This window comes from Hypanus sabinus, unplaced genomic scaffold (assembly GCF_030144855.1).
Source record: "Hypanus sabinus isolate sHypSab1 unplaced genomic scaffold, sHypSab1.hap1 scaffold_213, whole genome shotgun sequence".
In the NCBI taxonomy this organism is placed as follows: domain Eukaryota; kingdom Metazoa; phylum Chordata; class Chondrichthyes; order Myliobatiformes; family Dasyatidae; genus Hypanus; species Hypanus sabinus.
This window is the reverse complement of record NW_026780235.1, coordinates 297,840-311,584: the sequence shown is the minus strand read 5'-3', so window position 1 is coordinate 311,584 and position 13,745 is coordinate 297,840. Positions and strand designations below refer to the sequence as shown.

At 39.9% G+C, this 13,745-nt stretch overlaps 1 long non-coding RNA gene across 1 annotated transcript; it reads right to left on the bottom strand.

Moving 5' to 3' along the window:
- Window positions 1-2,556: 2,556 nt before the first annotated feature.
- On the bottom strand, window positions 2,557-13,173 carry LOC132387720 (uncharacterized). Its single transcript, XR_009510000.1, has 4 exons — window positions 13,144-13,173; window positions 10,360-10,524; window positions 8,711-8,757; window positions 2,557-4,587 (listed from the first exon to the last, which is right to left on the bottom strand). It is a non-coding gene; the product is annotated as an uncharacterized LOC132387720 (long non-coding RNA).
- Between the last annotated feature and the right edge of the window lie 572 nt (window positions 13,174-13,745).

Here is a 13,745-nt window from a genome sequence, read left to right as displayed (position 1 = left end):
AAGAAAGCATAGCGTTTTTGGTGACATTCCAAATCTCCTCAAATTCCTATTGAAATATAGCCGCCGTCACACCTTCTTTACAGCTGTATCAATATTTTGGGTCCAGGTTAGCTCCTCGGACATACTGGCACCCAGGATCTTAAAATAGCTCCCTCACTGCATTTCTGATCCCTCCATGAGGATTAGTGTGTGTCATTCACTCAACTATAACGTGTCATCTCTCCTCATACCCGAACTCCGGAAAACACGTTGAGGAATTCTTCCATGGGCAACAAAGTCAATGGTCTGAGATAACTGAGCAGCAAGTTGACTTCACAATTCTTTGTTAATTGTTAATTCAAATATGAGCGAAAGTCTGAGAATCAGATTCCCTCGACACAATAGGTGACTTTGTGGTTTGTTAGAAGTAAAGGTCTGTTAAGATCAATTAAGAACTGTGCATTCCAGTGATCCACTACTCTCTGAATAAATAAAACCCTACCCATCACATGCCCTTTGAACACACGCCTTCTCACTTTAAATGCCTGCCCTTTGGTATTTGACATTTCAACCCCGGGAATCAGATACTCCCTGTCTACTCTATCTATGCCTCTTTTAAACTTATAAACCTTCATCGGAATTCCCCTCAGGCTATGGTGCTCCAGAGGAAACAACTCACCGTCCTTTCCAATTGTATCCAGTCTCAATTGTAAGCCAGACTGACGCTGTGGAAATACAGCTCCAGAAATATGATTTTTATTTCTGCAAGGAGCATGTGTGTGTGTGTCAAATATCCGTCGACATTTCCTGGTACATGCTTCAGAGCATCGACTGATGATAAGAGGATGCTCACCATGACACTGGAGTAAACTCCAGATGTCTCCTTCTCCTGTGTAGTAAAGGACTTCAATTTGCTGCATCCTACTACAGGTTCTGAGTTATCATAATTCGAAAATGAGCAATGCTAAAAGTTCAGGTGCAACTGTTCTATTTATATTTTCTGCCCATTACACTACTGGTGTTTTGGCAGCAATAAAGGTCTTCCTTCTTTGGCTGTGTTCAGGGCTTCCTTCATCATGTCAGTGTTACGCCTGTGACAATAGACAATAGGTGCAGAAGAAGACCATTCAGCCCTTCGAGCCTGCACCGCCATTATGAGATCATGCCTGATCAATTACTATCAATACCCTGTTCCTGCCTTGTCCCCTAATCCCTTGATTCCCCTATCCATAAGATACCTCTTTAGCTCCTTGAAAGCATCCAGAGAATTGGCCTCCACTACCTTCCGAGGCAGTGCATTCCAGACCCCCACAACTCTCTTGCAGAAGAAGTTTTTCCTTAACTCTGTACTAAATGACCTTTTTTAATGATCCTCTTTTTAAAACGTTTTTTATTGCGTTTTCAAATAATTACAGAAAGAAAAACAAATATACCCTTAGCCCCTCCCCTCTAACAACCCTACAGAAAAAAAAGAAAATGAAAAAAAAAGAAAGAAAGCGAGAGTGCCTGTATATCTGAAGATCCCCACATGCTCCACGGAGTTCGTAATAACTTTATTATATATACTTATTTCTTTCCCCAAATAACCAATTATTTTATCTTCGGAGCAGTCATTTGAGATCTTAAGCTGTGTTGCCTTTAAGGCATTTGTTTAGTTTATTATACTTTTGCTTTAGTAATTTGTTTGTTATCAATTTCTAGTTAAAGTTAAGGTTGTTTAAAGTAAATTCGTTTTCTGTGATATATAGCGGCATGCGATGACGTCACTCCCAGTTACGCCGTGTGTTGTGGGAGAATACCGGTTTGGAGAAACAGGAGGGAGGGGGCTTATGTGTACAGTATCAGCGCGAGAAAAGTTTTCTTTCTACGCACTAGAAACATTAGTGAATCAACGCCCTAAGTTCATGAGATAATCGATATGTTGAATTAAAAATGTTAACGCTGATTCTGTTAAAAGTAATGATGATTGATAAAGTTTATGTTTTTTGTTATTTAAAGAGTTGCGGATAGTTTGTGTTGAAGTGTATTTAAAGCCAGTCGATGGCGTGGGTAGATTCTGACTGTATGTTGCACTTTAATGTAAGATTGTTGTTGTAGTTTTACTTTTGCAAGTGTTTATGATGTAAATGTGATGTCAAGAAGGAAACAAATACAGTATATTTTTTGTATTGTTTTATCAACAGTTTTCACCATACCTTAATGTGGAAGAGTGAACAGTAAATGGTTAATCTTACTGGGACCGCCTCATTGATTGGTTTATGCTTGGTGTTTAGTTCAGAGTTATTTTACAGCTGTGTGAGAACACTACATAAGCATTTACGAGAATGACAGCATCTGATTTCAAATCCCAGAAAATCCTGCAGTCTCGTTCCTGCAGTTCTTCCATTGGAGTGAAAATCATATAGTTATTGGAGATGATGTATGTTGCCGTATGTCGATTACAATAATGACATTTGTGCTGTTCATTTTTTTTCAGACAGCTGCACCATAGACCCTGAAAGTGACATCAGGAATATCTTCTCCGCAAGTTACAGTGAGCATCTGGGTTAAAACTGATCAACAGCACAAGGTCAGAAACATAGTGTCACTACCAAAAGTTCCAGCCAATAGAAGTTCAACACTGTATAATGTGTGTTAAAGAAATGTGAAATAGTGCAACACTTGTAATAATAATTAACAATCAATGAAACATACATACAATGTGTTCTTCATTAGCATTTATTGTAAGACTGGAAGTGGTTACTACTGATATTGGCAACATTTATTCACCATACCTAATATCTGTGCTCTTGAGATTGTCCCCATTAAACACAAAATTATTATAAATAATTAATTTTAGACATACTTATTTAAGACCATATGACATAAGAGCAGAATGAGATAATCGGGCCCATTGAATCAGCTCTGCCATTCAATCACTGATGATCCTTTGTTTTATCTCCTCCTCAACCCCATGAGAAAGTAAGGATACATGGGATCCAAGGAGACATTGCTTTGTGGATCCTGAACTGACTTAGCCCAAGAAGGCAAAATGTGCTTGGAGACGGGTCATATTCTGCATGGAGGCCAGAGTCCAGTGTTGTGCCTCAGGGATCTATTCTGGGACTCCAACTCTTCGTGATTTTTATAAATGACTGAGACGAGGTAATTTAATGAGATGAGGCATTAATAAGATGCAAAACTGGGCTGAGAAATGGTAGATGAAGTTCAACCCAGATAAGTGTGGCCTGGTTCATTTTGGTAGGTCAAATATGATGGCAGAATGTAGAGTTAATGCCTAGACTCTTGGCAGTGAGGAGGATCAGAGGGATCTTGGGGTCCCAGGCCCAAATTTTCTTTAAATAACTATTTATGGTTCTTAGTAATTGTTCCATCCAAATAAGTAAGTTTATTTCTTACAATTTTAAAAGGAAGGTTAGTATTAATTGATACTAAATGATTCAATAGAAAAAGTTCACTCTTATCCTGAATACTGACTAAAACAGGAGACAAAAGAATGTACGATAGCTAATAAAGTCTCAACATTAGGAATATAAAGCAAAAGGTCATCGGCATAATGCAAAATTTCTAAGGTAAGGACATGTTCGGCACAGCTTTGTAGGCTGGAGGGCCTGTATTGTGCAGTAGTTCCGTGTTTCTATGTTTCTATCATATCTGTTTCCTCAACATTTCATGTCCCTCCACCAATATTCCTAATATCTGCAAACCTGGCAGGAAAACCATCTATTCCTTCATCTAAGTCATTATATACAGCATAAAAATAAGTGGCCCCATAGGAACCCTGCGGATCACCACTAGCCACTGGCAGCCAACCAGAACAGGATCCATTTATTCCCACTCGCTGCCTCCTACCAATCAGCCAATGTACTACCCATGTTAGTAACATTCTTGTAATATCATGGGCTCTTAATTAAATACGCAGCCTTCTGTGTGGCACTTGTGTCAAAGGACTTCTTAACGCCCAGATATACAAAATACACTGCATCCCCTTTATCTATCCTACTGGCATTCTCATCAAATTATCGCAAAAGGTACATATTTTTAGCCAGATGGTGGTGGAATTATGGAATTCGTTGCCACATACAGTGTGGAGGCCCAATCATTGAAGGTGCTTAAGGAGGAGATTGATAGGTATCTAATTAGTCAGTATATCAAGGGATATGGGGAAAAAGTCGGAAATTGGATCTAGATGGGAGAATAGTTCAGCTCATGGTGGAGTGGCAGAGCAGACTCAATGGGTCGAATGGCCTCCTTCTGCACCTTTACCTTGCTTGAAATGTAATATGAATTATTAATAGAGTAAACGAATAGACTATAACAGAGACAGTACTTAGCTCATGACGAATTAATGTTGTCACAAATAAAGTGACTATGAATCACTGATTATTTCTGCTTGGCATAATTTATAATTATTTAATTATTTCTAGTTAAATATTGCTATATTTCTACACAATTCCTGCTTAGTGTGAATGTAACGAGAGCCAATTTCCTTCGGGATCAATAAAGTATGTCGTTCAGTCTGTCTGTCTGACTGAAGTTTCTGGCAGACTGAATTCCTTCCGATGGATCATTGCTGGGAGTGCTCGTTCCTTTTGGCCAGCTCGCCATCTACAACACAAGTTCAGAAATATTCATTTGTTACTGAAAGCATAGTACCTTAAAACCTGGAATACAACAAATGATTAATATTGAATAGGATAAAAAAAAACCTGACACATAAAGGTTTGGAACAAGAGGAAGTGGATTATGATGAATGTTAAATTGTGCCAATGCTTGAAATAAGGGATGGCAATAAATAAAGGGCTGCAAGAAGACCACAGACATGTCATCAGGTTTGAAGGACCATGTGCCTCAATGACCCTGAGTTCTATGTTGTCTGGAGTCAGGGCCTTCTGCTTTAGCTCTTGGTAGTATCAGCCATACCGAACAGGTAAATAAGTAGAGGCCAGGCGAAGAGATGTCCATGGGTCCTGCCCGTTCAGGGTTTCAGTTTAGCAATAAAAATTCAGACTGGTAAATCAAAACTGGTCTGGAAACGCAATAAAGAATAATTCTACATCTGAGTGTAACTGTTTTCCTGAGTCTCCACATGAAATGCATACTAGACAGTAGAGAAAGCTAAGTGGAAGTACTGACATGATGAAGGAAGCCCTGGACACAACCAGAGAGGAAGACCTTTATTGCTGCCAAAAACACCGGTAGTGTAATGGGCAGAAAATATAAATAGAACAGTTGCATTTGACTTTCAGCATTGTTCGTTTTCGAATTATGATAACTCAGAACTTGTAGTAGGATGCAGAAAATTTAATTCCTTTACTGCACAGAAGAAAGAGACATCTGGAGTTTACTCCAATGTCGTGGTGAACATCCTCTTATCATCAGTCGTGTGCTCTGAATCATGCACCAGGAAATGCTGCTTGATATTTGCCACACACCCATACTCCTTGCAGAAATAAAAATATTATTTCTGGAGCTGTATTTCCTCAGTGTCAGCTTGGCTTACAATTGAGACTAGATACAACTATTGTATTATACAATATTAATTAAAGTTCATAATGTGTTCCTTTGTTGCCTTTACATAGATCTAGTTTTATCAAGAGAACAGAAATATTCCCCGATATGTGACACAGCAGACTCTGCTTAGCTAATATTATAGACTGATTACTTTTGTTGAAAGTTTTCAATATACGTTATCAAATGACAATTTTAATTAAATTACAAAGCACTTCAAAGCACTTCAACAGGACTGACGATTTGGTATTCACTTAATGAGTGACATGTCAACAGAAACATTGAGAAAGTTTGTAGTATGATACCAAAGCAAAACGGATTATTGTGTAATGTGGGCATTGATTACAAATTGATTGGAACTCATTGTCCTGTAATTCTGTTTGAGGCATCATGGTCGTGAAATTATGGAATTCTTTGCCACATGCAGTGTGGAGGCCCAATAATTGAGGGTGTTTAAGGAGGAGATTGATGAGAATCTAATTAGTCAGGGTATCAAGGAATATGGGGAAAAAGTCGGAAATTGGAGATGGGAGAATACTTAAGCTCATGGTGAAGTGGCGGAGCGGACTCAAGGGGCCGAATGGCCTACTTCTGCTCCTTTACCTTGTCTTGTCTTGACATGTGAATTATTAATATAGTAAATGAATAGACTAAACTCAGAAACAGTGCTTAGCTGATAACGAATTAATGTTGTCACGAATAAAATGACTTTGAATCACTGATTACTTCCACTTGGCATAATTTATTATTATTTAATTATTTATGGTTTTATATTTCTATATTTCTACGTGGGATTTTCCGCCGGCTTTCACTATTACGCTGTTACAGGAGTTCTAGCCTTTCTTCTGGTGCGTCTCAAGGAGCTGTTCCCCAGACCCTCTTTTATCCCCACTCATAGGGTCTCAGATGTCACTCAGGGTGGAATGATGCCATCCCCTAACCTGCCCACATTGCCTGAGGGCTTCCATGAAGCAGAGTACTCAATACACAATTCCGCCTCCAAGAAACAATGACCTTTTCCGTGGCGTTGTATCGCTGGGGGCCAGGACATTCCAAACTTATCTCACTCATTTCCTGGGTCTCCTACCCTGCCTTAATAGCGATCTTGCATTTCTCAAAAAGGAAGAGGGAGAAAACAGAGAACTATCGACCTGTCGGCCTGACATCGGTGGTGGGAAAGATGCTGGAGTCCATTATTAAGGATAAAATTGTGGCATATCTAGATAGCAGTGATAGGATTGGGCCAAGCCAGCATGGATTTACCAAGGGTAAATCATGCTTGACTAATCTGTTGGAGTTTTTCGAGGATGTAACCAGGAAGTTAGACGGGGGAGATGCAGTGGATGTAGTGTACCTTGATTTTCAGAAGGCATTTGATAAGGTCCCACGTAGAAGATTGGTGGGTAAAATCAAAGCTCATGGCATCAGGGGGAAGACATTGACATGGATAGAACACTGGTTGGCAGATAGAAAGCAAAGTGTAGGTGTGAATGGGTGTTTCTCGGAATGGCAGGGGGTGACTAGTGGGGTGCCACAGGGCACGGTATTGGGACCACAGCTGTTCACCACTTACGTTAATGATTTGGATGAAGACATAAAAAATAACATCAGCAAATTTGCTGATGATACTAAGCTGGATGGCAGTACGACATGTGATGAGGATGTTAGGAGAATTCAGGGTGACTTAGATAGGCTGGGTGAGTGGGCAGATACTAGGCAGATGGCGTTTAATGTGAATAAGTGTGAGGTTATCCACTTTGGGAGTAAGAACAGGAAGGTAGATTATTATCTGAACGGTTTAGAGTTGGGTAAGGGAGAAATACAAAGAGATCTCGGAGTCCTTGTTCATCAGTCACTGAAAGTGAATGAGCAAGTGCAGCAGGCAGTGAAGAAGGCTAATGGAATGTTGGCCTTTATTGCAAAGGGAATTGAGTACAAGAGCAAGGAAATCCTCTTGCATTTGTACAGAGCCCTGGTGAGACCTCACCTGGAGTATTGTGTACAGTTTTGGTCTTCAGGGTTAAGGAAGGACATCCTGGCTGTAGAGAAAGTGCAGCGTAGATTCACGAGGTTAATTCCTGGGGTGTCTGGACTGTCTTACGCAGAGAGGTTAGAGAGACTGGGCTTGTAAACGCTGGAATTAAGGAGATTGAGAGGGGAACTGATTGAAGCATGTAAGATTATTAAGAGATTGGACTAGATAGAGGCAGGAAATATGTTCCAGATGATGGGAGAGACCAGTACCAGAGGGCATGGTTTGAGAATAAGGGGTAGGTCATTTAGGACAGAGTTAAGGAAAAGCTTCTTCTCCCAGAGAGTTGTGGGGGTCTGGAATGCACTGCCTTGGAAGATAGTGGAGACCAATTCTCTGGATGCTTTCAAGAAGGAGCTAGATAGGTATCATGAATAAGGGAATCAAGAGATATGGGGACAAAGCAGGAACAGGGTATTGATAGTAATTGATCAGCCATGATTTCAAAATGGCGGTGCAGGCTTGTAGGGCCGAATGGTCTACTGCACCTATTGTCTATTGTCACAGGCGTAACACTGACATGATGAAGGAAGCACTGAACACAGCCAGAGAAGGAAGACCTTTATTGCTGCCAAAAACACCAGTAGTGTAATGGGCAGAAAATATAAATACAACCGTTGCACGTGAACTTTTAGCATTGCTCATTTTTGAATTATGATAACTCAGAACTTGTAGTAGGATGCAGCAAATTGAAGTCCTTTACTACACAGGAGAATGAGACATCTAGAGTTTACTCCAGTGTCATGGTGAACACCCTCTTATCATCAGTCGATGCTCTGAAGCATGTACCAGGAAATGTCGATGGATATTTGCCACACACACACATGCAGAAATAAAAATCATATTTCTGGAGCTGTATTTCCTCAGCGAAAGCTTAGCTTACAATTGAGACTGGATACAATTGGAAAGGACGGTGAGTTGTTTCCTCTGGAGCACCATAGCCTGAGGGGAATTGCGATGAAGGTTTATAAGTTTAAAAGAGGCATAGATAGAGTAGACAGGGAGTATCTGATTCCCGGGGTTGAAATGTCAAATATCAAAGGGCAGGCATTTAAAGTGAGAAGGCGTGTGTTCAAAGGGCATGTGAGGCGTAGGGTTTTTTTTTATTCAGAGAGTGGTGGATCACTGGAATGCACAGTTCTTAATAGATCTTAACAGACCTTTACTTCTAACAAACCACAAAGTCACCTGTTGTATGTTCGGAATCTGCTTCTCAGACTTTCGCTCATATTTTCCTGTGAATTGACAAGAAACAAAGAATTGTGAATTCAACTTGCAGCTCAGTTATCTCAGACCATTGACTTTCTTGCCCATGGAAGAATTCCTCACCGTGTTTTCCGGAGGTCGGGTTTGAGAATATAGAGTTCGGGTATGAGGACAGATGACACATTATAGTTGTGTGAATGACACACACCAATCCTCATGGAGGGATCAGAAATGCAGTGAGGGAGCCATTTAAAGTTCCTGGGGGCCAGTATGTCCGAGGAGCTAACCTGGACCCAACATATTGATACAGCTGTAAAGAAGGTGAGACGGCGGCTATATTTCAATAGGAATTTGAGGAGATTTGGAATGTCACCAAAAATGCTATGCTTTCTTGGAAGCTTGACAAAATTTGAATTATTATCTGAAACATTAACAAATTTCTACAGATGTCTGTTAGAGAGTTTATTGACTGGTTTCATCTTGGCCTGATATGGAAGCATCAATGCCATTGTACGGAAAAGCCTGTAATAAGTACTAAATATGGCCCAGTCCGTCATTGGTGAACCTCACCCACCATTGAACACAGGAAAGTATTCGGCACCAGTTCTCACTGTTTAGTTTGACCAGTCAGCTCCTCAGAAAATATTACCAAAATATTACCCCGTCCACCTCCCACCCAACTGGTGCATCAATCAAAGTATCTTCTCGATGAATAAACCCTGAACTATCATGGGAACATTTCCATTGCAAGACCAACCCGATTTTCTATAACTGTCCGTGAGTAACGTCTCGTGGGAAATTGTAATTGACAATGTTTTCAGCCCTGTTGGGGATGCCTGCCTCAAGTGACATTCATCTATTTTGTCTAGTCAAACCAATCTCCCATTCATTACTATTCCATCAATTAACTTCTGAAAATATATACTCATGATGGCAAATCGACTTTATTGCATATGGCATGACTTAAGGAAGAGCTAATGCATAATCTATATTCTGTGTGCTGTCTGTCCCTTCATCTTTGTGATGTTGCTGCATGCAAATTTTCCTTGGTACTGAATCCGTACCTCACTGAACTTATGATAATAAGAATAAACTCAATTTGACTTGGAAAAATTAATGTTTTTTTATTGCATTTCAGTATGTTCATTATATCAAAAAATAGATGTTTGACTTTAAATAAAATGTTGTTTGGAATATTAATGATCTGACACATTTGATTTAGTCAAATCCCAAAGCATCATTGAGGATCCCTGGCACATATCTCCCAATCTCTTTGACCTATAATCATCGGGAAGGAGGCACTGGCTTGAGAACTATGACTGCTAGACTGGGTAATAGCTTCTTTCATTAGGTTACAAAACCAATGAATGCCCTGCCACTCCCGACCTCTCATCACAAGACAGTGAGCTCTTTACTGTTAGTTGTTTTTTTTAATGTGCTGCACACTGCATGCATTGTGAATTATATTTTATTCACTTATTTTTGACAATATTTAGTTTTATGTGCTTTGTGCGATCAATGTTCTGTGGTTGGAGCACGTTGTAGAGGAATGTTGTTTCGTTTGGTTGTATATCTGTAAAGAAAATTCAACAATGAACACTGTTAAAGAAGTGGAGGTAAGACAATCCTACCTGTGAAGAAATTCCCTCTGCATTACTGTTTAATCTGGTTTCATGACGACTGGACATTTGGGCTTTGGAAAACTCAGTGTTAACAAGCAGCAGGAGAAACACCAGGACGACAAGTGTTTTTTGGAAGGCCATTATCTGGAGGAAGGTATCTCACTTTTGATAGCTCTGGTAAAGAGAAAAGAAGGACATTGAAAGCTTATGGATATTGAAAGACCTAGATAGAGTTGAAGTAGAGAGGATGTATTTTGTGGTGGTGGAGTTTGGGACCAGACGGTACAGCCTTGGAGTAGAAGTATGTCCCTTTACAACAGGGATGAGGAGGGATTTCTCGAGCCAGAAGGTGGTGAATCTTTGGAATTGCTTGCCACAGACAGCTGTGAAGCTAAGTGATTGGGGATGTGTAAAGTGGAGATTGATAGATTATTCATTAGTATGTTTGTGAAAGGTTCCTGACCAGGGGAAGCAAATGAGGTTGAGAGGGATAATAAATCAGCCAAAATGGAATGGTGGGGCAAACCCTTTGGGTTTAAATGGCCTAATTCTGCTCCTATGACTTTTGGAAACTACAAATTGAGAGGTAGAATATTTCAGAAAACTGAGAATACAGGTAAAGTGAATACAGACATCCTTCTATAGGACAAGAATGACTTATCGTTGGATAGCTGGGACAGTAAATCAGTTCAGTTTTAAAGGCAATACTGTATTTTTGTAGTTTTAAGTTGTGTGTGTTCAACAATAGGCTATAGTATATCTGTGCTGAATTCAGTTCCCACATATTGTCTTGTACAATCAGATACCTGTCACAAGGTAATAGATTATCTGCAGAAGTACAGACTCTAGTAGCCTTGAAGACTACTTTAGAACACCCTTCAATTGTAGATAGAATAACATTAAAATTACTATTCTCTTCTTTAATCACAGAGAGTTTGAATTTAGATTCCATTCCGTATGAGCTGCAAGTTCCTGTACTGCTGCCTTTGCTGAGCTGATTGTTTTCCATTTCCCTAAAGTTGTTTTTATGCTGAGTTCGTATCAGTGTCAAGTGTGACCAGGTGGTGTGATTCTTCCCTTGAGTCTATAGAATGGGTTCAAGGTCCAATCTTGTGAACAGTTCAAATTCTAGGATGCTATTTCAATGCAGCTCTGAAGCAATCCAGACAGAGATGTTAAAGCCTCTTGAGTGATTTCCATGTACCTTGGAAAAGATGGGCAAGTTCTCCCTGGTGTTCAGTCCTTGTCCTTTCTATCAGTGTCATTATCAATCACATTGTCGTAACGTTGCTGCATGAGTGAGATTGGATGCTGTTTTTTCAATTTATCAGAAACTCTACTTCTAAAATACCTCAGTGACAGAGAAATGGTTCAGGACAGCCCAATCAGAGCATAATACATTCAGTGGCCACTTTATTATGGACACCCGTACATCCCACTACACTTGTTAGTGCCGATATCTCATCATCCAAAATTTTCGATGTAACTTAATGCATAAAAGCATGCAGGAATGGTCAAGAGATTCATTTGCTGTTGAGACCAAACATCAGCATAGAAGAGAAATGAGATCTTAGTGACCTTGACCATGGATTGATCACATGTGCCAGGCAGGGTGGTTTGAGAATCTCAGAACCTTCAGCGACTTTCATGTACAAGAGATTCCAGCGTTTAAAGATAAGTCATCTGATCTTTGGCAGTTCTATGGGTGAAAATATTTGTTTCTGTGATATGTCAGACTGTTTAAGGTGACAGAAAGGTGCTATTAACTCAAATTACCACATGTTAAATCAATGGTGTGCAGAAGAACATCTCATGAACATGGAATGTCGAAACTAATTTAACGTCATTGCTGCTTGTGTAGTTTAGGAGCCAACATGTCTAATGATATTGTGAGAGATTTAAAATTCTAATTGGAATCTTTACCTTGAGTTTAGAAATAGCAAATTGTAAATCGCAAAGGATTTAACCAACAGCTACAAGGTAACTGTCAAATGGGTCAGTTTGCTATGAAAATGCTTTGAGAACTAAGGAGAACATAGAACAATGAAGAGTACAGCACAACAGCAGGCCATTAGGGCCACAATGTTGTGATGAACTAGCTATAAAGCAAATCAAAAACACCCAAACACTAATCCTTCCTGCCTATACCATGTCCATACCCTCCATCTTCCTGCAATCCTCTATCAGATTACCCCTCAGCCTTTGGAGCTCCAGTGGAAACAACATTTTATTACGCCTCCTGTGATAGCACACACCCTCTAAATGAAGCAGCATCCTGGTAAACATATTCTTCACCCTCTCCAACGCCTCCACATCCTTCCAAGTGTGGGGCGACCAGTACTGTATGCAGTCATCCAGATGTGGCCCAACGAGAGTCTTACAAAGTAGGAACATGAGAATTGAGCTAAATTATTTGAATAATAAATGCAAGCATGTTGTACGCCTATTTCTAAACAACATACCAACTTGTGTAGCTACTTACAACTAGCAATGAACTAGGATGCCATGATCTCTCTGCTCAGCAACACCAAAGGACCTTGCCCATAACAGTGTTCTGTCTTGCGTTTGCCTTACTGAGGTGCAATTCGTCACATTTATCTGGGTCAAATTCCATTTGCCATTTCCCAGCCTATATCTGCAATTGATCTACATTTTGCTGTATTTATTGCCAGTTCTCCACACTATCCACAGCTCCATCAATTGTTTCATCATCTGCCAATTTACCAATGAAGCCATCTCCATTTAATGCTTGTCAATAATTATTTCAGAAAGACTCAGACAAATCAGATTTACCTGTAACGAAGAAATCGAAGTTGCTTTCTTTGAGCTGCTGTATCAGATTTCGGTGGTTGTCCCCTATATATTGTGATTCAGGGAGGGGAACAACCTCAAATGGAGTATTTTGCAATGGCGCAAATATTTGGATAAACATGTTTGTGAAGAGTAATCAATGCACTGTGACTATGAACAAACAGTTCATATCTTAGTGTATTCAAATGGGGATCTTATATACTCACTGTGCCTGGAGATGAAATCCACATATTTACACAATCAAAGTGAACACTCTTACTGTTAGGAGAAGTAAGAACCAAGATGCACTTATACCTCATCCGTAGCATGGACTCTCAAATTGCACCGTCCACTGCAATCTTGGTCAGCAACCAATAATTTCCTATCTTTTTCCTTCCTGTGTTCCTCAGGAGTAGAGTGACATTTGTGATTTCCCGGTCACGGGGAGCAATTCCTGACTAATTATTCTTGCACTGTGAATGCCTTCACAATCGCTTCAGCCTCTTTTTGCGAATCCGTGATGTCTTGTCCATCCACCGTCAGGATTTACAACTCTCCAAGCAATATCTCCTTATTAAAAGTGATGATACTCAATGCCGCCCAGG